We start from the raw sequence: 27817 nt of genomic DNA on the forward strand, positions 1-27817 counted from the left end.
GAACTCCTTGCCAGAGACTCCATTTTGATGAGTTCCTATCTGCGACATCATCACTGTTCAGTCTTATCCATATGCGACTGCAGATCAGCCAATAGGGATCCTGCCCATGTTCTTTTGCCATCAAATTATTCTATTTGTTCCATATCTATAGGAGTCAAACAGTAGCTTTGTATTATAGTAAAGTACAAAAGGTGATTTTAAAGGAACATAAAACCCTTTTTTTCTTTCTTTCAAGATTTAGATAGTGCATGTGGTTTTAAACCACTTTTCCTTTGTTCTCTTTGTTCTCTTGATATCATTTGTGGAAAAGGATATCTAGGTAGACTCAGGAACTGCTGATTGGTAGATGCACATAAATGCCTCATGTTATTGACTCACCCAAGGCATTAACTAGTTCCCAGTAGTGAATTGCTGCTACTTCAGCAAAGAATACCAAGCGAATGAAGCAAATTAGTTAACAGAAGTTAATTGGAAAGCTGTTTAAAATTGTATGCTTTATCTGAATCATGAAAGAAAATATTTGGGTTTCATATCCCTTTAATATTGTCCATGAATACTGCATTACCATTTTGTAGTTTAACAATAAATACAGAGATTCTGGGTGACTCTTGTTGCACCAACAAGTACCTTGTATAAAAAAATAACTAACAAAAAAACACTTATGAAAACCCTTACATTTTTACTTTATTCATCCAAGGTGCCACTTTATATATATGTTTTAGCTGTCAACTGCATATCAGTTTCCTGGAAAGAGTAAATAGAGAAGATCCTTGTTTTATTAGTACAATTTGCATTGTTTTAAATTCCAGGGACATAATCCTCAGTAGGCCTCTTGATTATCTTTAAATTATGTAGGTAGTTAGGTACAGATATAAATTAGGTCATGTACTTATCTTATAAAGCAATCACTGTGCAGAATATGCAAGTTCAAGGCCTGGAGCGGGAACCCTGAAGAATGCACTCCAGAGTCTCTGGGAGTATTAGCAGGAAAAACAAACAAACAAGCATTGCACATCAAATTTGGTAACCTAAGTATATAGCAAATTATCTCAAGTGACTACACATAGAAACATAGATTTGGGCAAACAGTTTGGCATAAATATGTTTCAGAAAGGTTCAAAGTATAAGATGTATTATACCCAAATTGTATAAAGGATATGGTAGGATATACTGTATGTTCAAAGAGTTTAGTGTTTTTGCTTTATATTGTAAACACTCTTGATTTGTGAAGTGGACATAACAGATATTATACACAACTCTTCTGTAATGGATGGGATTCATTTGTGTATATGGAACTAATTTCTGATTATATGTGACATTGGTATTATGATGTTTTCTTTGAGTTATGTAAAAAAACAAAAAAAAAGAAATTGTAACTAGTGAGCTATTACAGAACAAATAGTGGAGTTGATTTATTAAGCACAGTGAATGCTGCATCAAAGCCCCATCATTTCTTGTCTGCCTGAAACGGAAGTTAAGAAGCAATGGTCGTAAGACGGACGGCTCCTGTTAGCGGCGGATTGGCTGCCAGTTAGCCATGGGCGGCATTGCACAAGTATTTCACCAGAAATCATGTACGTTAGACCATTCATAAATCTACCCCAGTGACTCAAATATGGTTGCTTGATATTATACTTGTTATGTAACTGTAATATTGTTTAATACAACAAAAATGAAAGAAAGAAAGAAAGAAAGAAAGAAAGAAAGAAAGAAAGAAAGAAAGAAAGAAAGAAAGAAAGAAAGAAAGGATTTAAAAAGATAACCCACTTTTGGGTGCACCTTCTGGGCTCCAGTGTGGATGATGTTAAGGATCTTGCTCAGTGAATTAATAAAATATTGCAGTTTTCTACAAAAAAAAAATACAACATAGATTTTTACAGCAGATAACAAGTCTATCCAAATATGCTACACAGTTTAATTTAACTTAATTGGCCCAATCAGGAGAGCTAAGATAAACATGATCACTATGGCCTAGATTTGGAGTTTTGTCGGTAACGACCCGCGTAGCTAACGCCGGCTTTTTTCTGGCTGCACCATAAAAATAACTCTGGTATTGAGAGTCCACATAAAGGCTGCGTTAGGCTCCAAAAAAGGAGCGTAGAGCATTTTTAACGCAGCTTCAACTCTCGATACCAGAGTTGCTTAAGCAAGCGGCCAGCCTCAAAAACGTGCTCGTGCACGATTCTCCCATAGAAAACAATGGGGCTGTTTGAGCTGAAAAAAAACCTAACACCTGCAAAAAAGCTGTGTTCAGCTCCTAACGCAGCCCCATTGTTTGCTATGGGGAAACACTTCCTACGTCTGCACCTAATACTCTAACATGTACCCCGAGTCTAAACACCCCTAACCTTACACTTATTAACCCCTAATCTTCCGCCCCAGCTATCGCTGACCCCTGCATATTATTATTAACCCCTAATCTGCCGCTCCGTAAACCGCCGCTACTTACATTATCCCTATGTACCCCTAATCTGCTGCCCTAACATCGCCGACCCCTATATTATATTTATTAACCCCTAATCTGCCCCCCACAACGTCGCCTCCACTTATTAACCCCTAATGTGCCGAGCGGACCTGAGCGCTGCTATAATAAAGTTATTAACCCCTAATCCGCCTCACTAACCCTATAATAAATAGTATTAACCCCTAATCTGCCCTCCCTAACATCGCCGACACCTAACTTCAATTATTAACCCCTAATCTGATGACCGGAGCTCACCGCTATTCTAATAAATGTATTAACCCCTAAAGCTAAGTCTAACCCTAACACTAACACCCCCCTAAGTTAAATATAATTTATATCTAATGAAATTAATTAACTCTTATTAAATAAATTATTCCTATTTAAAGCTAAATACTTACCTGTAAAATAAATCCTAATATAGCTACAATATAAATTATAATTACAATGTAGCTATTTTAGGATTAATATTTATTTTACAGGCAACTTTGTAATTATTTTAACCAGGTACAATAGCTATTAAATAGTTAAGAACTATTTAATAGTTACCTATTTAAAATAATTACAAAATTACCTGTCAAATAAATCCTAACCTAAGTTACAATTAAACCTAACACTATACTATCATTAAATTAATTAAATAAACTACCTACAATTACCTACAATTAAACCTAACACTACACTATCAATACATTAATTAAATACAATACCTACAAATAACTACAATGAAATAAACTAACTAAAGTACAAAAAATAAAAAAGAACTAAGTTACAAAAAATAAAAAAATATCTACAAACATAAGACAAATATTACAACAATTTTAAACTAATTACACCTACTCTAAGCCCCCTAATAAAACAACAAAGCCCCCCAAAATAAAAAATGCCCTACCCTATTCTAAATTACTAAAGTTAAAAGCTCTTTTACCTTACCAGCCCTGAAAAGGGCCCTTTGCGGGGCATGCCCCAAGAAGTTCAGCTCTTTTGCCTGTAAAAAAAACATACAATACCCCCCCCAACATTACAACCCACATACCCCTAATCTAACCCAAACCCCCCTTAAATAAACCTAACACTAAGCCCCTGAAGATCTTCCTACCTTGTCTTCACCATACCAGGTTCACCGATCGGTCCCGAAGAGCTCCTCCGATGTCCTGATCCAAGCCCAAGCGGGGGGCTGAAGATGTCCATGATCCGGTAGAAGTCTTCATCCAAGCGGGGCAGAAGAGGTCTTCCATCCGATTGAAGTCTTCATCCAGGCGGCATCTTCTATCGACATCCATCTGGAACGGAGCGGCAGCATCCTGAAGACCTCCGACGCGGAACATCCATCCTGGCCAACGACTGAACGACAAATGACGGTTCCTTTAAATGACGTCATCCAAGATGGCGTCCCTCGAATTCCGATTGGCTGATAGGATTCTATCAGCCAATCGGAATTAAGGTAGGAATATTCTGATTGGCTGATGGAATCAGCCAATCAGAATCAAGTTTAATCCGATTGACTGATCCAATCAGCCAATCAGATTGAGCTCGCATTCTATTGGCTGTTCCGATCAGCCAATAGAATGCGAGCTAAATCTGATTGGCTGATTCCATCAGCCAATCAGAATATTCCTACCTTAATTCCGATTGGCTGATAGAATCCTATCAGCCAATCGGAATTCGAGGGACACCATCTTGGATGACGTCATTTAAAGGAACCGTCATTCGTCGTTCAGTCGTCGGCCAGGATGGATGTTCCGCGTCGGAGGTCTTCAGGATGCTGCCGCTCTGTTCCAGATGGATGTCGATAGAAGATGCCGCCTGGATGAAGACTTCAATCGGATGGAAGACCTCTTCTGCCCCGCTTGGATGAAGACTTCTACCGGATCATGGACATCTTCAGCCCCCCGCTTGGGCTTGGATCAGGACATCGGAGGAGCTCTTCAGGACCGATCGGTGAACCTGGTATGGTGAAGACAAGGTAGGAAGATCTTCAGGGGCTTAGTGTTAGGTTTATTTAAGGGGGGTTTGGGTTAGATTAGGGGTATGTGGGTGGTGGGTTGTAATGTTGGGGGGGGTATTGTATGTTTTTTTTTACAGGCAAAAGAGCTGAACTTCTTGGGGCATGCCCCGCAAAGGGCCCTTTTCAGGGCTGGTAAGGTAAAAGAGCTTTTAACTTTAGTAATTTAGAATAGGGTAGGGAATTTTTAATTTTGGGGGCTTTGTTGTTTTATTAGGGGGCTTAGAGTAGGTGTAATTAGTTTAAAATTGTTGTAATATTTTTCTTATGTTTGTAGATATTTTTTTATTTTTTGTAACTTAGTTCTTTTTTATTTTTTGTACTTTAGTTAGTTTATTTCATTGTAGTTATTTGTAGGTATTGTATTTAATTAATGTATTGATAGTGTAGTGTTAGGTTTAATTGTAGGTAATTGTAGGTAGTTTATTTAATCAATTTAATGATAGTATAGTGTTAGGTTTAATTGTAACTTAGGTTAGGATTTATTTGACAGGTAATTTTGTAATTATTTTAAATAGGTAACTATTAAATAGTTCTTAACTATTTAATAGCTATTGTACCTGGTTAAAATAATTACAAAGTTGCCTGTAAAATAAATATTAATCCGAAAATAGCTACAATGTAATTATAATTTATATTGTAGCTATATTAGGATTTATTTTACAGGTAAGTATTTAGCTTTAAATAGGAATAATTTATTTAATAAGAGTTAATTAATTTCGTTAGATGTAAATTATATTTAACTTAGGGGGGTGTTAGTGTTAGGGTTAGACTTAGCTTTAGGGGTTAATACATTTATTAGAATAGCGGTGAGCTCCGGTCGGCAGATTAGGGGTTAATAATTGAAGTTAGGTGTCGACGATGTTAGGGAGGGCAGATTAGGGGTTAATACTATTTATTATAGGGTTAGTGAGGCGGATTAGGGGTTAATAACTTTATTATAGTAGCGCTCAGGTCCGCTCGGCAGATTAGGGGTTAATAAGTGTAGGCAGGTGGAGGCGACGTTGTGGGGGGCAGATTAGGTGTTAATAAATATAATATAGGGGTCGGCGGTGTTAGGGGCAGCAGATTAGGGGTACATAAGGATAACGTAGGTGGCGGTCGGCAGATTAGGGGTTAAAAAAATTATTAGAGTGGCGGCGATGTGGGGGGACCTCGGTTTAGGGGTACATAGGTAGTTTATGGGTGTTAGTGTACTTTAGAGCACAGTAGTTAAGAGCTTTATAAACCGGCGTTAGCCCAGAAAGCTCTTAACTACTGACTTTTTTCCTGCGGCTGGAGTTTTGTAGTTAGATGTCTAACGCTCACTTCAGACACGACTCTAAATACCGGAGTTAGAAAGATCCCATTGAAAAGATAGGATACGCATTTTACGTAAGGGGATCTGCGGTATGGAAAAGTTGCGGCTGAAAAGTGAGCGCTAGACCCTATTTTGAGTGACTCCAAATACCGGAGGTAGCCTAAAACCAGCGTTAGGAGCCTCTAACGCTGGTTTTCATGGCTAACGCCAAACTCCAAATCTAGGCCTATGAATTGAAAGTGGTTTACTACTGATTTTGGTGTTTGCAAGTTTTAAATGCTTTTAAAACATTTTAATTTATTTTAATATTCACTTTTAAATTTCTAATATATGATATGCATTATGCAGATATAAATGAATAACTTTAATGTCCACTTATATTACAGAAGTATGGAAAACATAAATAATGAATTGCATTGTTTTTAAACATGTTATGAAAAATAATTGCATTTTTAAATTTTACCTGTGGAAATGTTGGGCCAATAAAATAAATAAATACATAAATGAATAAATAAAAACTTATAAAATCATCAGTTCTGCATTGTAGCTTCTGTCTTCATAGATACACTAATATAAAAGATCACTTTTCTTTCATCCAAAAAAGAAAAGAAAAAAAAACATCTTTTTGTATTTTTTTCTTCAGTAACTTGTAGAATAGCCTATTTTAGCAACCTGACCCGTGTATTGTATTTTTTTGCATTAGATGTCAAAGCACATTGACTAATCTCAAGAACTCCTAGGTACAGACTTTTATATTAAAGTGTTAGAGTGCTATTATGTTCAATTGATATTTTCCATTTTCCTTTCAGCGTTACTGTTTACATGTTTTATGATGAAAGAAGAATGGAAATTCTGCAGATAACTAAGATGTGTTGAACTTTCTTTGTTTCAGTCTACACACATTTTTTTTCAAAGGTATTATTTGGGTTTATGTCATAAAAGAAATTTCAAGCCTGATCTGTATCATTGTACAAGTATAATTGCCAAAGATTATTACACGGCATGTTGTAAATCATAAAGCACTATCATACTTTGAGCAATTACTGGTATATTTAAGAATCAGATTTGCAAACATTTACATTCCACAAATAAAATACTTTTAATTATAATTGCAATTTGTTAAAGGGACACTAAACCATATTTTGTTTCTGCAATGTTTTAAAAGCATTGCAGAAAAATCTGCTACAAAGTTTATATAAAGTGTGGGCTATGTTTGTTCCCAGCTGGATACTAAGTATTAGCCTCCCAGAACCCCATATTAAGTTTTTTTTAAATTTTATTTACAGGCAGAACAGCCAATCATCTGCTGTTACCTACCCCGCAATAGGCTGCACAGAGCATGCTCATATATGCAACCTTGAATTGTATGCATGGCAGCTTTTGTGTTCTTTGTAGAGCTTATGTAGTGGGTGGTACATAGGGTGACCATATTGTCGCTTTAAAAAAGGACACATATGAAAAATACAAATAACAGGGTTGTTTTCAGGGCTGTTTAAAGAAATGTTTTGTATAAGAACCCTGATGTATTTTTCATATTTGTCTCTTTTTAAAGCAGCAGTATGGTCACCCTAGTGGTACAGCAACTAATTCTCTCTACTGCTCTTCAGTTAAAAAGTAAAAATATAAAGGCTTGCTGTGGGGGCTTGCAATGGAGACTGGGATGGACCACCTAAAGGGTTACAAACAGAACCTTCTGTGACCATTTCAGTGCCCCTTGAAAGTAGACTGCTCTGCAACATTTTTAAATCATTGTACTTGTCCTGTGCTTCGTAGAGAAGCTGAGAGACAAATTCTACAAATATACTGCAACATGCTGAAAATTGACTGAACCAACTACATAGAACACATTGATTGCTTTGAGCAGTGCAAAAACATTTATAGCTATTTTTTAGCCAAAATCAAAGCAAATAAATATACTCAAGTAGTTTATTAGCAGTTTTGCAGACCAGTGAAGTAAAATTTTTATATTATTTAAAGAATTTATTTTGCTAATAAGTACTTAATCACTGACATACATTATGCATATGTAAAAAATAATTTAATCATATAATAATAATAATAATAATAATAATAACAATTAAAAATGGTTATATAGTGCAATATTTCAAGAAGCAAAATGAACAATAGCTTTTATTATCATATATATATTTTTAAAGCACTGACATGGATTCAATGTACAAAACAATTACAGATATTTAAAACAAATTAAACAAAATAAATTAGTACATGAAGCAGAGGTTTCAGCTCCAAATGGACATTGCCGAAGTAGGCGGCTATTTTCGGTGCCGGTTTATGCTTGTTAAACATCTTAGTGTGATGATCTTTCACAAGAATCAATAGCCAAAGTTCACAAGCGGCTGCCTACTTTCGCATCCGACAGTTAACAAAGCTTCTGAAAGCCCATGTCTAGTAATACCTGTTTTTGCCTTATTTACTAATATAATTATTATTGACCAAATGTGTTCTAAACAGATGTTGATTGTTTATTTTTTTGCAAATGAATATGGTGCTAAAAAAATACATTTAACAATTAAATGTTACTTTTGATATTTTTAGCTTTCTTAGTATGTTTTTAATACATGAAAATGGTCATGTACAAACATATATCATTGTTTAAATGATACATTCTGTTGGTAAAATAATTAAAATAGTAGAATGAATGTCAATGCAAAAATTGATGGCCTGCTATATAGCTAAAGTCAGAGACACACATCTAGGACAGAGTTGTTATTATTATGCAAATAAATATCTGGGTATTTTATGTATATTTATAATAGATTTTATACATATAACACAGCGTTAACTTCCATGTTTCTGTAAGAACAAGATCATGATAAACAATGGTATTAAAAAGTGAGCATACAAAATTTACATTAAAAAGCTATGATGCAATGAAATATATCTAATGAATCACACAGACAAATACAAATACATTTTTCCTACTTGTATGACAGATAGAGGTCATTCAGGAAACTGATTTCCGGCATTGGATTTCAATATTTAGTCAACTTGTAAAATACTTCTTTAGAAGTAACAGTTTTTGTTTTCCAGCAAGACTTACTCCCATGTAACACCATCCTTGATTCATTCTTAAAGGGACATTGAACAATAAATTAAATAATAATAAAACACTTAAAGTTAAATATATTATGAATTCTAAATTCTGAATTCTGAAATAAAGTTTTAGCCCATATAATTTAGTGGGCTCTGCAATGTTGTACTGAGGTTTCCTTAGGTTATTCTGTTATCTTATATTATCTCTTCTGATGAAGCTATTTTGAGTTAGTTACAATGTTTAGTGTCCCCTTAAACTATGGACACAAATGCCTCTATTTATCAAAGGGTATTTGGACAAGGACCTCAACTGTTGAACCTGTACACCTGTTTGTGGTGAGTGGGCAGCAGGTGAGCAAACTTCTACTGTCTATTATTGCACAAGCAAGTTCTTGTGCAGCACTGCCCATACCGTGGAAAAATAAACTTTCAATGAATTTATATCAACACTAGATTCAATATAACACCAAAATAACGGTTTGGGGTAGATTTATCATAGTGCAAGCGGATATGATATGATATAGCGTATCATGTCCGCTGCACTTCGATAAATGCCGACAGCATACACTGTCGACATTTATCATTGCATCAACAGTTCTTGTGAACTGCTTGTGTAATGCCACCCACGGCAGATTCGCAGCAGGGGTGTCAATCAACCCGATCGTATTTGATTGGGTTAATTTCTGTCTGCTGCCTCAGAGCAGGTGGACAAGTTAAGGAGCAGTGGTCTTTATACCGCTGCTTCATAACTTCTGTTTCTGGCGAGCCTAAAGGCTCGAGCGGAAACAGGGGCATCCATATGGAGCTTGATAAATCGTCCCCTTAGGGGTCTTTTTATCAAAGCGTCAACTGAAAGTATGCTTGAATTCTGCATCGTATTTGTCACAAGATTGATCCGCCGTAGTTATCAAAGCATCAAGATCTGCAAATATTGAAATTTTAACGTAATATACGATCCCACAATCTCAATCCGACTCAGATTGATGCTTGCGTCATTACAGATGTTTTGAATTCAGATTCGACTCTATTTAAACCTTTTCCAAATTTATCAAACATTTCACAGGTACGCTCGCGTGTATTCCGACGCAGCATACCTAGTTTTTAATCCGCCACCCTTGAGGTCACGGATGCCATAGAAGTCAATGGGAGTCTGAAAACACAGAAAGCTTATGTTCGATGCTGCAAGAGAATGATGTATATTAAATAATAAAAGTAAATTAGAAACTCTATTAAAATTGTATACCCTTTCTAAATCAAGCAATATTATTGCTCCAAATTTGGTGCACTAGTAGATATAGGGATACAAATGGTATGGATTATGCTACAAATTTGTCTCTCATTACAAAGCAAGGGGACAATATTATTTCTCCAATTTTTTGTGTGAAAAATCTATGTGCAACATGTTTAAGCCATGTAATACAAGTCACACTCCCCACTTTGCACCAATTTTGACGCAACACTTTTCGCACCAATTATGATGCAAACTCCTAAACAATCCACACACTAATGAACTTTTGATTGAACTATGCATAATCACATGATTTATGACATCAGCCAATCTGATTCAAATATACATTTTCAACTATCACTAACAAATCAAATTGCTCGATACTTGTGTCATTGATCACTCATCAGAACTTGTAAGTGCCATTTGTTACATTGTGTATTATAAATTGAAAGTATGTATATGTGAATTTAGAATTAAAGATAAATATTGATGCTGATATTAGGACACACAGTGTAATATTTTAGACAAGGATTTTAAAATTCTAATTGATGTTTGATTCAATATGATCTTAAGAGGATAGCTCAAATGGATAGCCCACCTAACATTAAACTGTCATGATTCAGATACAGCAGAAATTAAAATCACCTCTTTTACTGTCATGCTATTTTCAGTGTATTTCTTCCTTCTCTTGAATTTCTTTTTCAGTAATCTTATATGCCAGCCCATTTTATAACACCTGTGAAGGGGTGGTTTTTAAAACTAGATTGCAATCAGGAGGGGTTACACAGGTACAGAGAGAAAACTGGTCCAGCTCTTTAAATATCCATTGATTGCAAATAAATGCATATGATACCCTGATTACATGTTATATTTGCAATTATTCCTGCTCAGAATAATAATAAATTTACACTATATACATATAGTGGTATAAATAAACACAGAGATATGACAGACAACATTGTTTAGAACAAAAAAGGAATTTAGGGACATGTAAATATGTTTGAAGAAGATTTCTGACATAACACACACACATATATATATATATATATATATATATATATATATATATATATATATATATATATATAGATGTGCAAAGATATATGTACAAATTCTAGCATTAATAATCATTTATAAAAAAAAATTTGAGATAAAAGCATATCATGACTTCTAGAAATACAAGTACACATTAATTTATGTAAAAGTATCATATAACAGATTTTTTGTATAACAAATAAATGTAAAAATAACTTTCTATGAGATAGTGTTTGTTGAAGTATAAATGTAGCTATTTCTTGGACATTAATAGTTGAAAAATAAAAGATTAGCTTTAGAGAAATGAAATTTAGGTATAATAAACCCGAATAACGTGACATCGATGAATGTTTGCTCTTCGCACCGTTCTTGATGCACATGTTTTTGACAGCTTTTTTGATAAATAAGGGGATCGTATTCAGATCCGTGTCAGCGATGTCTGGCGAGTGTATTGACGCCGGCGAATGCACTAAGATTGACGCTTTGATAAATTGACCCCTTAGACTCCAATGTTATCATGGTTGCCATCTTCTATTTATTTTTTTCTATTTAGCAAAAAAATTAAATAAATAAATAAAAAATATTTGTTTGAAATCACTATTGCTATATATACTCATAATTAATTATGTTAAAGGGACACTAAAGTCAAACTTTCATGATTCAGATAGGGCATGCTTCTTTAAGAGAATGTCACTTTTAATTCCATTATAAAATTGTGCACACTCTTTTTTATTCACATTTTCTGAGTCACCAACTTCTACTGAGCATGAGCAAGAGTTTACAGTGTATACAAATATGAATCTGTGACTGGCTGACAGCTGTCACATGATAATTGGGGCGGATAAATTTAAATAAGTTCTTAACTTTGTCAGGAAAGAAATCTAATGCTTATTTAAGCTTCAGAGTAAATGCTATTGTATTGTCTTTTTTCTTATGCGCTTGTTTATTATGCAGTTATACTGCATTTAACCGTCTTTTAAGGCCTTTGTTATATAAAATTAAAGGGACACTGAACCCAATTTTTTTCTTTTGTGATTTAGATTGAGCATGACATTTTAAGCAACTTTCTAATTTGCTCCTATTATCAAATTTTCTTTATTCTCTTGGTATCTTTATTTGAAATGCAAGAATGTAAGTTTAGATGCCAGCCTGAGTTGTCCTTGCTGATTGGTGGATACATTCATCCACCAATAAAAAAGTGCTGTCCAGAGTACTGAACCAAAAAATAGCTTAGATGCCTTCTTTTTCAAATAAAGATAGCAAGAGAATGAATACAAATTGATAATAGGAGTAAATTAGAAAGTTGCTTAGAAATGCATGCTCTATCTGAATCACGAAAGAAAAAAATTTGGGTTCAGTGTCCCTTTAATAAGTACCACAGCTCCTTTTAGTTTCTTCTGACCAAAAAATGTAGCAAGGAATTTATGACAATTGTGTGTCTTTTTTACTTTGTTTATCGGCAGGGAACACAAAAACAATCCTCAATAAACCTAACGGGGCTTGATATATAAAATCAAATCTATGTATATAAAGAATGCAAAATCAAATAAGAATATAAAAGCAAAACAGAAAAGTTTCCTTTATATATTGGGTTAACAAGCTCTCAACATTCTAGTGTAAAATAAAGTGTTCTGTTTTTATAAAGCATTTTATTTCCTTTGCTCCTGTGCCACTCCATCTGATGATTCAACTGATAAGCAATTGGTGTATTGTCTAAACAACTGGGATATGATGTAAACAAATAAAACCTACAAGAAAACGCCCTGTATTAAATATGTTCAGCTTAGAGGAGAGAAGGTAGAAATGTGAGACTATCAAGTATATTAAAGGGACATAAAACCCCACATTGTTCTTTCATGTTTCAGTAAGAGTGTAAAATAAAAAATAATATTATCAATGTTACTTTGTTGTCGTTGTATCTTTTGTTGAAAAGCAGGTAGCAAAGTGTAGGAACATGCACGTGACTAGAGCAATATATGGCAGCAGTTTTATAGCTTTGTTAAATTGACACTGAACCAATTTTTTTTTCTTTTGCGATTCAGATAGAGCATGCAACTTTCTAATTTACTCCTATTATCAATTTTTCTTCGTTCTCTTGCTATCTTTATTAGAAAAATAAGGCATCTAAGCTTTTTTTTTTTTTCTTCTGAACTCTGGACAGCACTTTTTTTATTGGTGGATGAATTTATCCACCAATCAGCAAGAACAACCCAGGTTGTTTACCAAAAATGGGTCGGCATCTAAACTTACATTCTTGCATTTCAAATAAAGATAGCAAGAGAATGAAGAAAATTTGATAACAGTAAATTAGAAAGTTGCTTAAAATTTCATGCTCTATCTGAATCAAAAAAGAAAAAATTTGGGTTCAGTGTCCCTTTAAACATTTGCAAGAGCAGCAGGTGGCAGCACTGCTTCCTGTCATGTACTGCTTCAGAAATATGCACGCTACCTATCTAGATATCTCTTCAACAAAGAATACTATAAATACAAAGTCAATTTGATAACAGAAGTAAATCAGAAACATGTTTTTTAAAATTGTATGCTCTGTCTGAATCACAAATAAAAAAATTGGTTTCTTGTTCCTTTAAGAAAAGCAATTAAGTTGAAGCTGAAAGTATTTTTCTCCAAAAGAGCATCACCAGAGGGTCATATTTGAGATTGATGAGTAGTAGGTTTAGGAGTAATTTGCAGAAGCTTCTTCTTCACAGAAAGGATGGCCAATTCATTATTCAAATAGATAATCCAATTGAAAAAAAGTTTCCTATTTACTTCTAGTGTCAAATTTGCTTTGTTCTTATGTTATTCTTTGTTGAGGAGATGTCTAGGTATTTAGCGTGTACATACCTGAAGAACTACATGACAGGAAGAAGTGATGCCCCCTAGTGCTTTTGCTAATGTATAGAATTGTTGCAAAACTGCTGCCCTATAGTTCTGCATACACAGGAACACTCCTGAGCTTATATCCTTGCTTTTCAACAAAGGACAACAAGAAAATTGAGAAAAATGATAATAGAAGTAAATATGAAAGTTATTTAAATGTGTATGCTATATCTGAATCATGAAAGAAAATTAATTTGGTTTTATGTCCTTTTATTATTATTATTATTATTATTATTATTATTATTATTATTAGTTAGTTTGATAAATGTCCCTCAGTCAAGATTTATATATTAAAATTGTAATATTCACTGAGGGGTCTTTCTAGTCTCTATCTCCTGTGTTTTTATTTTATTCTATACAGCTAATATACTAACAAAACAGATGAAAGGACTTAAGTGAAAATTATTTTTTAAAGGGGCACACAAAATAAATAAATCTGAAAATATAATTTAAAATGTATTACAGTTTTTTTGTTAGACAGATGTTTCTGTATTGATTTTTTTTGTAATTGCATGTTAAGGTCCTCTAATAAAGCAGTGCAAAATCTATTCATCAGCCAGTAAGCAATCAGTCCTTAAGGACCAGCTGGGCTTCCTGTTAACTTCAGATTAACAACTTTAACTTTTTTCATGCAAAACATATTTTTAAAATGTATAAATAGCTCTCTTTAATATACATGCTAACATTTGTATGCATCTTTAAATAGCAGTGTTAAAAAGAAAACTGTAATGGTTTCACATAAATATCCCACAAAAACATATAAAATAATAAAACTCCTGGTTATAGATGTTTTAAAATCTGTGTGTATGGGTGTAGCTCAAACATGAGGTTTATGAGTAATATAAAATCTATTTGCTTGGCCTTGGTTCACATTACAGATGAGAATTTATACTGAAACTTCAGCTTTTACAGTTCCATAACTCTTAAGTTAAGTAAGATGCAGTTAAGCACAGCTAAACGTCTACAGTTGATAGGCATCAGAAGCCACACGTTGTCTTCATAGTAGTATTGCATTGGGTATTAAGTCTTTTTTTCTTGACAGCAGCACAAACTTAATAGCTGGAGTACATTAATCCTTAAAATATCATTTATAAATATATAAGAACCTACGAGATAATAGTTGACCGGACACTTACTGAGGTTAAAATAAATCTTTTGTATGGATTTTTTTTTATGTATTCCTATATTTCCAATATGAACATAATGAAACACCATAACACAAGTTGTGGGAAGTGGGCATCTATGCTGCCTACGAGGATCAGAAGCTGCCCATAGCTAAAAGGGCGAGATGGAGACATTTTCATCATATTTTAAATTTTTTGTTTTTTAATAACTTTAATGACAATTCAGACCATGTACAATAATTTACGCAAGTTATGGTAAAAATTTCCACTGTCTGCATATATTCTTTAGACGCTGGAAGTGAATTCAGTGAAAATTTGCGTCCATATGCCCTAATTATACTCTGCACATTTTCTTTGTATTTTTCTCTGAATAAGCAAAAAAATATGCAGTGGCATCAGGTGTATGGAGGCAGATTTGAACGGAAACCTCCTCAAAATACATTTAGATTCTTTAGACACAGATTGGATTTTCAGATAGAAAACAGAAGGCCCATTTAGTCTGCTTATTCTGGTACCTAAAGAAAATGCTTAAAGAGACTGAAATCATCAGGGTCACTATCAGGGGGTGGAAGAAGCAACTGGTGTCATGGGCCCTGGATGCCAGAGTAATTCTGATGCTGTGTTGCTGTCTGAGAGTGAGAGGGAAGCACTCAGTGGTTGCTGAGCCCCGTCCGGCACTGTTACTGTGATAGCTGAGGTGCTCAGGGAGGGGGGAGGAGCTGTGTCTAGGCCTGAAGAGTCATTGGTCTCAATAATGAGGGAGAGGGAACTGTGCCCTAGCCAATCGCTTCATTGTGATTGGTGATCAGGGAGGGAGGGTGTGCTGTGGAGGGGCAGGAGTAAGAAATAGGGGGTCCCAGCTGCTAAAGTATCTAAGAGCCAGTAAAAGAGGAGTTATACATATAGTACCAGCCTGCCTCAACTGAGACTCACCCCCCCCAGAGACACTGTAGAGCAGATTTAAGATGTCAGCTCCACATGAACACAGGTTGATTATTTTTTTTACTGTGTGGTGCTTGTTTCCCGCCCAGTATGAGCGGCAGGAAGCTTGACTGACAGTAAAAAATCTAACTTGTGGTGGTATGAGAGCAGTTCACCCTAAGCCATTTCCTATCACTGTTATCTTTAAGGCTGTCTGACTGGCTGCTGAGGGCAATTTTTATTGGCAAGGGGATGGGAGGACGCTAGTTAGGGGTTGAGCCAGGTTACAGTTTAAACTGTTAGAGTCTGCTGCTCTGCTGGGGGCCTGGACTTGAGGGATGCGGCTGGTGCCGAGGAGGATAGTAATAATTTTTATTAGATAGTGCTATTATGAGTGTAACTGCACTTTTCAATGTATTTTTGATGTGTTTTGTGACACTTTTTTTGTTTAGCAAAATAGTTAACCAGAGCTCTGAGGTTGAGCTATCCAGATGCACGTTAACTTCAATTGCACTCAAGCGATCTTTCAACTTGTAATATGAGCGAAAAAAACGCGATGTGCGCAAACAGCCGTGATAACCCCCCTTTTCACTGGCACACTCATTATCTAGCCCAATATAGGGGTTGAAACTTCTGCTAATAATAAGTACCCACGAATGCTCAAAATCTTGACAGGCTTTGACAGCATACACAGTAATACACAGTATTGTTATTGGGATCAGAGTAGATCTGGCGTTAATAAAATAAACTGCCTGTGCTGTACTTTTTTTTTGCTCAAAACAAGGCAACTTACGACTAAGGGCTTCTTGGAGGAATGGCTAAAATGACTTCTTTATTCATATTTAAGGCCTGGAACTTATGCAAATATTTATTTTGTCCCCTTTTCCTGTAATTTAAATTGTCTTGTTTTCTAAATTACACTGAGTTTCTATAAAATAATGAGAGCAACCATGTTTGAATTTAAAGGGACAGTCAACACCAGAATTTTTGTTGTAGAAAAAGAAAGATAATCCATTTATTACCCATTCCCCAGTTTTGCATAACCAACACTGCTATATTAATACACTTTTTACCTCTGTGATTACCTTGTATCTTTGCCTCTGCAAACTGCCCCCTTATTTCAGTTCTTTTGACAGACTTGCATTTTAGCCAATCAGTGCTATCTCCAGGGTAACTTAACGTGCATGAGCTCAATGTTATCTATATGAAACACATAAACTAATGCCCTCTAGTGGTCAAAATGCATTCAGATTAGAGGCAGTATTCAAGGTCTAAGAAATTAGCATATGAACCTCCTAGGCTTAGCTTTCAACTAAGAATACCAAGAGAACAAAGAAAAATTGGTGATAAAAGTAAATTGGAAAGTTGTTTAAAATAACATGCCCTATTTAAATCATGAAAGTTTTTTTGGGACTTGACTGTCCCTTTAAGTTTACCCTAATCTATCTCTACTGCTGAGGACACATTGTGATAGATATAAAACAGACAACAAAAGAGACTGTTCGAACAAGGCTGTGTGGAGCATAGCATTGCTAAAGTAATTATCTAACGGTTTCTTTATTTGCCTGCATTATACCAGTCAATAATTGTTGTCAGTAGAGATAGATAGATAAGGGGAGAACTAGTTCAAACTTACTACTAAACCTTTATGCCTATATCTTAAATATTTAAACAATTACTTGTGAAAATACATCTACATATTATTCTTAGGCTAATCAGTGCTTTGCATACATCATTTCTTCCTTGCTATCCTAGTTAGTACAAGCAGCTTGGAAAAGGTAGCTTAATGTATCCGGCTCAGAGTGTACCTTGACCTGGCAGAAAGCTTAATATTTTTTGGGGAAAATGTAAAATGGAGGTGGCCCTGATCACTAGTATAGTAAGTAAAATGTATAGTGACAGCCCTCATACACATCTTGTGATTACAAGACAGTTATGGTGTGTTGCTTTAGAATAACATATCAGCCAAGTCTAAACATTTTTTAAACAAATTAACATCTTTTTTACTGCAATTATTTTTCAACAGACAAACACCATTTACTACTTGTCTTATTTGGAGAAGCCAATCTGGCTTTAGTCGGCAGAAAATAAGGCTAATTACAGTCATTAAAGGGACAGTCAAGTCAAAAAAACCCTCATGATTCAAATAGGGCATGTAATTTTAAACAACTTTCCAATTTACTTTTATCACCAATTTTGCTTTATTCTCTTGATGTTCTTAGTTGAAAGCTAAACCTAGGAGGTTCATATGCAAATTTCTTAGACCTTGAAGGCTGCCTCTAATCTAAATGTATTTTGACAGTTTTTCACCACTAGAGGGAGTTAGTTCGTCCGTTTCATATAGATTACATTAAGCTCATGCACGTGAATTTACAGACTGATTGGCTAAAATGCAAGTCTGTCAAAATAACTGAAATATGGGGCCGTCTACAGAGGCTTAGATACAAGGTAATCACAGAGGTAACATGTTTATTATTATTACTGTGTTGGTTATGCAAAACTTGGGAATGGGTAATTAAGGGATTATCTATCTTTTAAAAAAAATAAAAAATTCTGGTGTTGACTGTTAAAATACTGCTTTGCAGTTGTTATCTGATAAAGCCAAAGAGGGACATGCATGTAGCAGGGTAGCCTTGATAAATCAGCAGGGTGCATTTCAAGTTGTAAAAATTACAAAATTCTCAATTTTCAGAGCTTAATTACATGGAAAGTGGACAAAATAAATAATGAAAATCTATTGCAAAGTAGATTTGTTATACATAACTAAACATTTTATATAAAAATCTCAACGTGTTTTCTATCGCTTTTATTAAACCTCAGGATGGTCTGATAAAATGTATTTCTTCCATTTCATGATTCTGCATTTTTAAAAAGAAATACTCACTGATTGATGAACGTCATTACTACGCTCTGTAAAAGTTTTATTTTAATGTTTCTTTTGCTATTTACTACTAGGCAAATCATTTGCTAGATTAATACATATAGACTCTTTATAGATTTTTTTAGAAGGACATTAAACACCCATTGTTTTTGTGTAAAAATGTGCTCTGTCCTACATTCCCCAGAGAGGCTTATAAGCAAACTGTGTAACCTGTAAATTATACAGCATTTTGAAAACTTAGGATATAGATTTGATTTTTTGATCTCTCTAAGAAGTGTGGGATAAAGCAACGTTATTACACAAAACAGGTGTTTAATGTTACTTAAATTTATCTCTTACTAATAGACCTATTTTGCCAACTACCAATTTTTTTAATTTGCATGCAGACCTAAATTCAGTCCACAACATTATAGTTTGTTTTACAGTATGAACCATAACCATTTTATAGCTATCTTCAACAGCTTACAGAAAAATGTTAAAGGGACACAAAATGTACTATTTAACTGTGTACTTTAAAATGAAAAACATATGCAATGTGCTTTCAATATTAATTTTACCTGGTTTTCTTGTTATTTACTCTGGAACTTTGTTTACTTCATGCAGAGTCTGGGGTGTATGCTGCAAGACCACAAATGCTCACCCTATGTTATTTTACCCAGTAAATGTGTGGTCATTGAACTAACAGGTCACATCAGAGGAAATAAGAGCACATATGTGTTATCAGAGCAACAACATGCAATAAAGACTTCCTACTAACTTCATTATAACAGTTTACATGAGTCATATAGTGCTTTAAATCAGTGGTCTCAAAGTACAGGCCCCAGGGCCAAATGCGGCCCTCAAGATAGTTTCATCTTGCCCTCCCTTGTTTAATAGGTAAACCATTCATTTGGGCTGTCAATTATTGCTTTAAATCAGTGGTCTCAAAGTACAGGCCCCAGGGCCAAATGCGGCCCTCAAGATAATTTCATCTTGCCCTCCCTTGTTTAATAGGTAAACCATTCATTTGGGCTGTCAATTTTTTTTTAAGGTTCTAGTTGTAACTAGTTGATATTCTCTATAGGCACTCACAAGGCAAATATAAAGACAACGCATCCAGTGTAGACTCCCACCATGCACTGCTTTGGGTAAATATCACTTTTTACACTGCTATACAGTTCCAAGATGATCACTTCACTTGGTACTCACAAGATAAATATACAACTGTGTATGTCTATTGTGGGCTACAACTCCCACTATTCACTACTACTTGGATAAATGTCACTTCCATTTCCTAGTATATCCAGTTTCGGAGCACTCACTCAGTTCAAGTGGCCCCCATGGGAGAAGAACACTTGACCAGTGGCCTCCAGATACATTGAGTTTGATACCCCTGCTTTAAATAATACACCAAGAGTGCATTTTTGGCTAAGCAAGCAACAAAGCCTCTACTTATGGACATTTTGGTGGAGACAAGCTGACATGCTCTTCCACCACTCTTTAAGTGTTGAATCCCTTTCATCCATCCAAATTTATTTGCCTCCCATAAAAAATAATATGCTTACAGCTTACCTCCCAACATTTATGTCTGGGTATCAGGGATTCAGGAGTTTGAAGGGAGACGGTCACTATTTTGTGGGAGGTTCTGTGTGGGAGGGGGTGGGATAGAGGGTAGTTTGTGATTATGTCTGGTTGGTCAGTGGGTGTTTTTTACTAATTTTTTTTATAAATTCAGCCTAGGATGTTTCATTGAAATGTAAATTTGTGTTTGTAATAATAGATTATATTTCGTAAGGAGATATAACTAAGTGATTGACAAGATACCCTTTAGAGATATATATGTACTCAGAAGTAAGGGAATAACTTGTATTGAGAGGTCTTGAATTTGTAGGTTGATAATTTAATATAATACAATGCAACATAGTACGTTTGTCACATATGTATTTACATTTTGTCAAGCAAACAGTTTATAGAGCAAGCTAAATTGTGTAATATTGTGGAATATTCTAATATGCAAATTTTCAGTGACACGTAGTAGACAGAGGTGTGTCTACACCCTTTAAATAGGGGAATGTGTCAGTGTGCAAATTATGGGTCATTGAGAAAGTTAAGAGCCTACGAAATGTGTTTGACATACATTACCTTGACGGAGGTGTTTACTTTTAAAGTGCTCAAAGAAATAAAGTGCTTTTTTATGGCATCAAGCTGCATCCTGTCTTTAACCCAGACCTGTCTACACTGAGTGTGAGGAAATGGTTCTCTAGTTCTTATGTTTTGGGAATTTGTCGAAGCTTCTGGTTGGTCAGTGGGTGTGTCTGGGCAGTTTGTGGGTGGTTCTGGGTAGTCATTGGGCATGTCTGGGCAATTTGTGGTCATGTCTGAGTGCTCCGTGGGTGGAGCTAAGGTAAATTCTGCAAATAGGGACCTATAAAATGCCAAGAAAAGTGGGCTATAGCTGTCTCAGAGGGACAGTGGGACAGAGCCAAGAATCAGGGACTGTCTCTCTTAAATAGGGACAGTTAGAAGGTTGTTTTCTGCAGTTGTCCTCCAAAACATACTACAAAATGCTGAAAGGAAATAGAGTACAGGTTTGTCATGTGAGAAAGGTGGTACATAAAAGAAATAAAAAGATGTATAGTTAAGAAGAAAACAACTAGATAAACAACAGACAACTGATAGGAAGTTTTGGAGTTTTGAGCATCTTTCTTTCTACAAAATCTCCCAAAACATTCTGGCCTAGACACCCAAAATACCCTGGGGATAGGTGCAACAGAGACCAAGCCTGTCAAACTTTCTGATCTACACAGTTTTATAATGTGACTCAAATTAAGCTGTTTTCTTATGGTGAGCATGATGCTAAACACCACTTAGTTGTTTGTAAGAGTCAGCTGGAAATGTCAATGTCACACTGTAAATTCTGTAGTATTAACCTTATTCTGCTACACTGTTAGTAACAGGATACTAGCTTATGATAAATATATGTAAGTGCCTTGTTTGTGTATCCATACCATGTCTAGATTTGAAAGTATGTGCTCAACAATCCTCACAATGTCTTTCTAAAGCGTATAAATATAAGTTATCTGTGCAGAAGCTACATATATTAGAAAATAATGGAATTTAAATTGACCTTGACTCAACTAAACCTCTATTAGTTATAAGATTTGTGGATACTATAACTACTGATCTACATCTTTCTGCTTAGATGGCATGATCTAAGAAGTCTCGTCAGTACAACGAGGTCCTTCAAAAAAATTCGAAACACAAATTTAATTTTAAGGCATGTTTATGTCGCTACCTAGTTTTCTTTAAATGAATACGTTACAATATAAAGTCAAAGATTTTGTGTGACTTCTCTCCATGCCAGCAAATTTTTGATGATTCGGCCCTAAAAGAGAAGAAACAAATGAAAATGAAGTTTTTCTTATTTTTGCAGTTTATTTATAGTTAATACAAATGTTTGATGACGTAGTATTGAAGTAAGTTTTTTTTTATTTATTATAACAATATACTTATTATGGTGCAGACCCTCAGTTAATGAAAAGTTAGCTTAAAAAAATATCACTTAAGTCCCAACGTAAATACAGTACAAACATACAAAAATTGCCCTAGTAAGTGAGTAGCTGAAAGTTCCATTAGTAGAGACATTTCAATATAGATCTAATCCGCAAAAACTGCATACATGGAGGTTACACATCTCAACAAAGCAGTATAGGGGTAGTAGAAAAGAACCTTTGACTAATCTTCCTGAAAATGTACATTTCTGTCCAGGTTGAACATATAAACACCCACTTACATGTATATCGGTGTGTCCGGAGCCTCAGATGTTTCTATTTAGCTGCCATGGCCATATAGGCTCAATCCTCTGTGTTGCGAGGTGAATGGGACAATCCTGGAAAGGACTAATTATGGGCCGTCCACATTATTGATCCATAAGGCAAATGCTCTGCTAAGGTCACCAGAGTGTGGCTCCAATACAGACACCAGGGGTATTCTCCCATCAGCACAATAGATTGAGCCTATATGGCCATGGCCATAAGTTTGAGGCTCTGGACGCACTGATATCCATTTAAGTAGGTGTTTATCATATGTTCATCTTGGCCAGAACTGTAAATTATAAGGAACATTAAACAAAGGTACATTTCTACTACCTATATGCTGCTTTGTTGCTATGTGTAACCTCCATGTGTGCAGATTAAATCTATATTGAAATGTGTCTACTAATGAAACTTTCAGCTTCTCTGCATAAATGCTGGAATATATCTGGCTTGTACATGCACACTACATCTTATACCTATGCTGGATGGCTGATACTATCCTTGGTTAACTGATCATTCTCTTCATGGCTTTGTTTTAACTAGGCTCCAGGCAATACTTTTTAAGATATTTCTGTCAGACTGCATATATAACCCTTAAAGGGACAGTCAGCACCAGAATTTTTGTTGTTTAAAAAGATAGATACTCCCTTTATTACCCATTCCCCAGTTTTGCATAACCAACACTGTTATATTAATACACTTTTTACTGCTGTGACTATCTTGTATCTAGGCATCTTCTGACCGCCCCTAATCACATGACTTTTAGTTATTATCCATTGACTTGCATTTTAGCCAATTAGTGCAGTGTCACTGTCTGCCACTAGCCACGGGCATGATCACAATGTTATCTATATGGTTTACCTGAACTAGCTCTCCCCTGTTGTGAAAAGCAAATACAAAAGCATGTGATTAGAGGCGGCCTTCAAGGGCTTAGAAATTATCATATGAGCCTTCCTAGGTCTAGCTTTCAACTAGAATACCAAGAGAACAAAGCATAAAAGTAAATTGGAAAGTTGTTTAAAATCACATGCCCTAATTAAAAAATAAAAGTTTTTTTTGGACTTGACTGTCCCTTTAAGTGATTCCTGCCTAGACATTACCTAAGCTGATAGAGTGTAGTGCAGAAGACTTCAATACTCACGTACTAGGGGCATTTCTGTTTTAGCGCTCTACAAATACCTGATAAGAATAATAATAATAATGTTTGTGCTGTATTTATGTTGGGACCTAAGTGATCCTTCTTTTGATATGTGTTTTTATGACTGAGCATGCTGCTTTTTAAAATTGAATACACTATATTTTGTTATATGTATAAAAAGAGTGCTGAATTCCATTTCTTGAAATTAAATAGAGAATATTGCATCCCTATATATCTTATTTGCAGTTAATGCCCACTCCACAGAGAATGAATAATTTATTTATCACAATGGGAATAACCCTGCATGAACAATTAGATCTTTATATAGCTTGACTTGCCTAACATAACCTGTACGCCACCCCTGAGATTTTTTCTTTTTATACAGCATTTCTGTGCCATCTGTTTCCTCTTATCAAGAAGTAATTATACTGAACTTTTTGTTTCTTTTTAGTTTAGAATTTACTTTAACTTTCTTTTCATGGTACTAATTCTAGTGTTACTATTAGTAGTATGGGTATAGTGTAATATAATGTCTGAGCATTGTTATGTGTTTTAACATCATTGTAAAATATTACAAAAGGCATACAAATGTCTACTAAACTCATTTTTTTAATTCAATGTATTAATTTCAATGTAAACTATTAGCATATCAGAAGACAAAGTATTATAAAGTATAATTTTATAACTATTTTAATTATACTATTTTTTATTGCAAACTTACATTCTTAATTAATTACATATTTTGTGTTTCCTTAAAGGGACATAATAATCATATGCTAAATCACTTGAAACTGATGCAGTATAACTGTAAAAAGCTGACAGGAAAATATCACCTGAGCATCTCTATGTAAAAAAGGAAGATATTTTACCTCACAATCTCCTCAGCTCAGCAGAGTAAGTTCTGTGTAAAAAGTTATACTCAACTGCTCCCAGTTGCAGGTAAAAAAATGAAGAAATGAACAGCAGCCAATCAGCATCAGCAGTGCTGAGGTCATGAACTTTCACTGTGATCTCATGAGATTTGACTTGACTCTCATGAGATTTCATTGTAAACTTCCTTTACCTGATTGGTGAAATAAGATGAGAGTGCACGATGCTCATCCCTTCAGATGTCCCAGGACACACACACTAAAATTCTGCTTAGAAATCCTTTACAATGGGAGGTGGCTGCTGAGGAACTTTTGAGGTAAAATATCTTTCTTTTTTACATAGAGATGTTCAGGTGATATTTTCTAGTCAGCTTTTTACAGCTATGCTGCATCACTTTCAAGTGTTTAAACATTTGGGTATTATGGCCCTTTAATACAAATCCTCTTTCTCAGTTCCAGGTTAGCATAAAAAAATATTCTCAATAATAAATAAATAAATAAATAAACTTCAATTGTACACATCTTTAATTCATAAAGACATGAATTTTCAGAACCAAAAGTGCAGGTATATTATGTTCCTGCATAAATATAATCTTACAGAGATGACTTTAATAAATCTAGTTGGCATGAGTAGGTAAGCATGGCAGATATATTACTAAATTAAAAAAAATATAAACTCTTTATAGCTTTTAATATTAGAAGAGCCCCTAATGAAGAATAAAGATCATATGCTCTTTTCCTACTGATTAAACAAATAAATTATGTGATTTTATGATTAATTATTATTACATTAACTAATGCAAGATGATATTTTAACTTTATGAAACAAATCTTAGCTATCTAGTTAGGAAGTGAATATCAATATTTCATCTGTCCACACCAGAACTAAATTATCTGGTTAAAACCAATCTAATCTATTGGTTATAATTCAAACTAAATAGTGAGTAATTAAAAATTAACAAAAACATTAAAAAACAAAAACAAAGCATAATTATAGCTAAATCTAGAATCTGGTTAAAGGGACACTGTACCCAAAAAAATTATTTTGTGATTCAGATTGAGCATGAAATGTTAAGCAACTTTCTAATTTACTCCTATTATCAAATTTTCTTCATTCTCTTGGTATCTTTATTTGAAATGCAAGAATGTAAGTTTAGATGCCGGCCCATTTTTGGTGAACAACCTGGGTTGTCCTTGCTGATTGGTGGATAAATTCATCCACCAATAAAAAAGTGCTGTCCAGAGTACTTAAACCAAAAAAAAAACTTAGATGCCTTCTTTTTCAAATAATGATAGCAAGAGAACGAAGAAAAATTGATAATAGGAGTAAACTAGAAAGTTGTTAAAAACTGCATGCTCTATCTGAATCACGAAAGAAAAAATTTGGGTTCAGTGTCCCTTTAATAATATGCCAACTAGTTTCTGAAAAACATTCCAAAATCTAGAAGCTCTAATGCTCTGTTTAAAATCTGAGTTTGGTTCAACAATTTTAAATTATGAATCAAAGTTTTACTATTGTAATTAGGAGAAAGAACATAGCACATCATAATGTCTTCATGCAGAGAAATAGTCAATGGCAAAATATTGAGGTTTCTAAACAGCAGCAAAGAAAAATACAATTAATCGCCATAACTCTGCATGTGACCATTAAATGACCAATTAAAAAGTGAATAAGATGCAGAGTAAGCTACAGTGAAATGCAAGCAAGCTCAAACTGTATAATGACAATATGTATCTTACTATAATCAGACAATTACTGAAAAGCACAATCTAAAAGTTTTCAAAAATTTTACAAACTACAATATATTTTGGAATCCGTTGGCAAATGTCTATGCACTTGAACTTAAAAAATGAAACAATATTTTGGTATGCGAAATAGGTAAGAGACCTAGGACTAAAACCTCTGAAATCATTTAAAGAGACAGTAAATACACTGAGATTGTAACATAAAATAAATAATTATGCGAAGGAAAACAGTATACATTCATTTTGTTCACCTTTGCATGTCATTTAATTCTGAAAATTGTGTGATTTCCAATTCTCTGAAGTGGAAAATGCGCACAGCAAACTTCTCAATGCGAAACCTGCTACATATCTGGACCCAACTGACCTCAGTGGAGGTTATCAGATAAATAATGCAGTTTTTACTAATATATTGTCCACTCCTTCAAATGTCCAGATTGGCTCCTCCGAAGAAGGCAAATGGTGTGTGGAGTTTAGCTATTAAAAGGAAATAGCTACAAAAGAAGTGTCAATGCTTCAATAATCACCTAGTATGTTAATTTATTGCAAGTCCACAATACAACCTTGCAAATAGAAGTTTTTTTATGTCTCTTTAAAGGCAGGCTTTTTTGTATTATTATTATCAAGATTGGTGCCAAAGCACACTCTAGGGGCCAATCTCAGAGTTAACACTGGCACCTACTGATGATTATAATATATATGCTGTTAACAGAGCACACAATCAATACCACCTGCAAGTAGCAGAAAAGGCTAGTTCAGTGTTTTGTTTACCATGCAAAGTGCCTTGAAATAGTATGTTGGAACTGGGCAGACCATGGTGCAATTAACTTCCATGTCACATTAAGATATTAATCTTTAAAAAGGAAGCGCAACATCTAAGGGTCAGGAGTCTGAATCCCACATAATTCCCTCCATCCACTATAAAATTACTGATATAAGTAATACTTTATGCATAATTATATATTTTTCTGTAAATTAAATAAAAAACATCTATATTAAAAACAGTTATTTACTTTGAAAGTGCAGAAGGAACCAAGATCTTCCCACAAGTCACTCATCAATTGCCTGTGGACTCACTGCAGCCAAGTTTGCAGCCAATCCAGAGGCAAATGAGTAGTGCACAGGTGGGCTTGGGAAGTTCAAAAAATGCCAGATTCCATATTGTTTTCTGCTCAGCAAAAAAAAAAAAACGTTTGATTTGATTAACATTACACTCTATGAGCAATGCAGCTAAAGTGACTTGTATGTACCTTTAAGTTTAATTGTGTTACTTGCCTTCCTGTATTTGTAACGCACTTGATTCCTTGGGTTTGTACTGAGTTTTACAGCATTTAGTTTACATGTGCCAGTCACTTGCTTTGAATGGATGCATCAAGCACTCTGC

This window comes from Bombina bombina, chromosome 3 (genome assembly GCF_027579735.1).
Source record: "Bombina bombina isolate aBomBom1 chromosome 3, aBomBom1.pri, whole genome shotgun sequence".
In the NCBI taxonomy this organism is placed as follows: domain Eukaryota; kingdom Metazoa; phylum Chordata; class Amphibia; order Anura; family Bombinatoridae; genus Bombina; species Bombina bombina.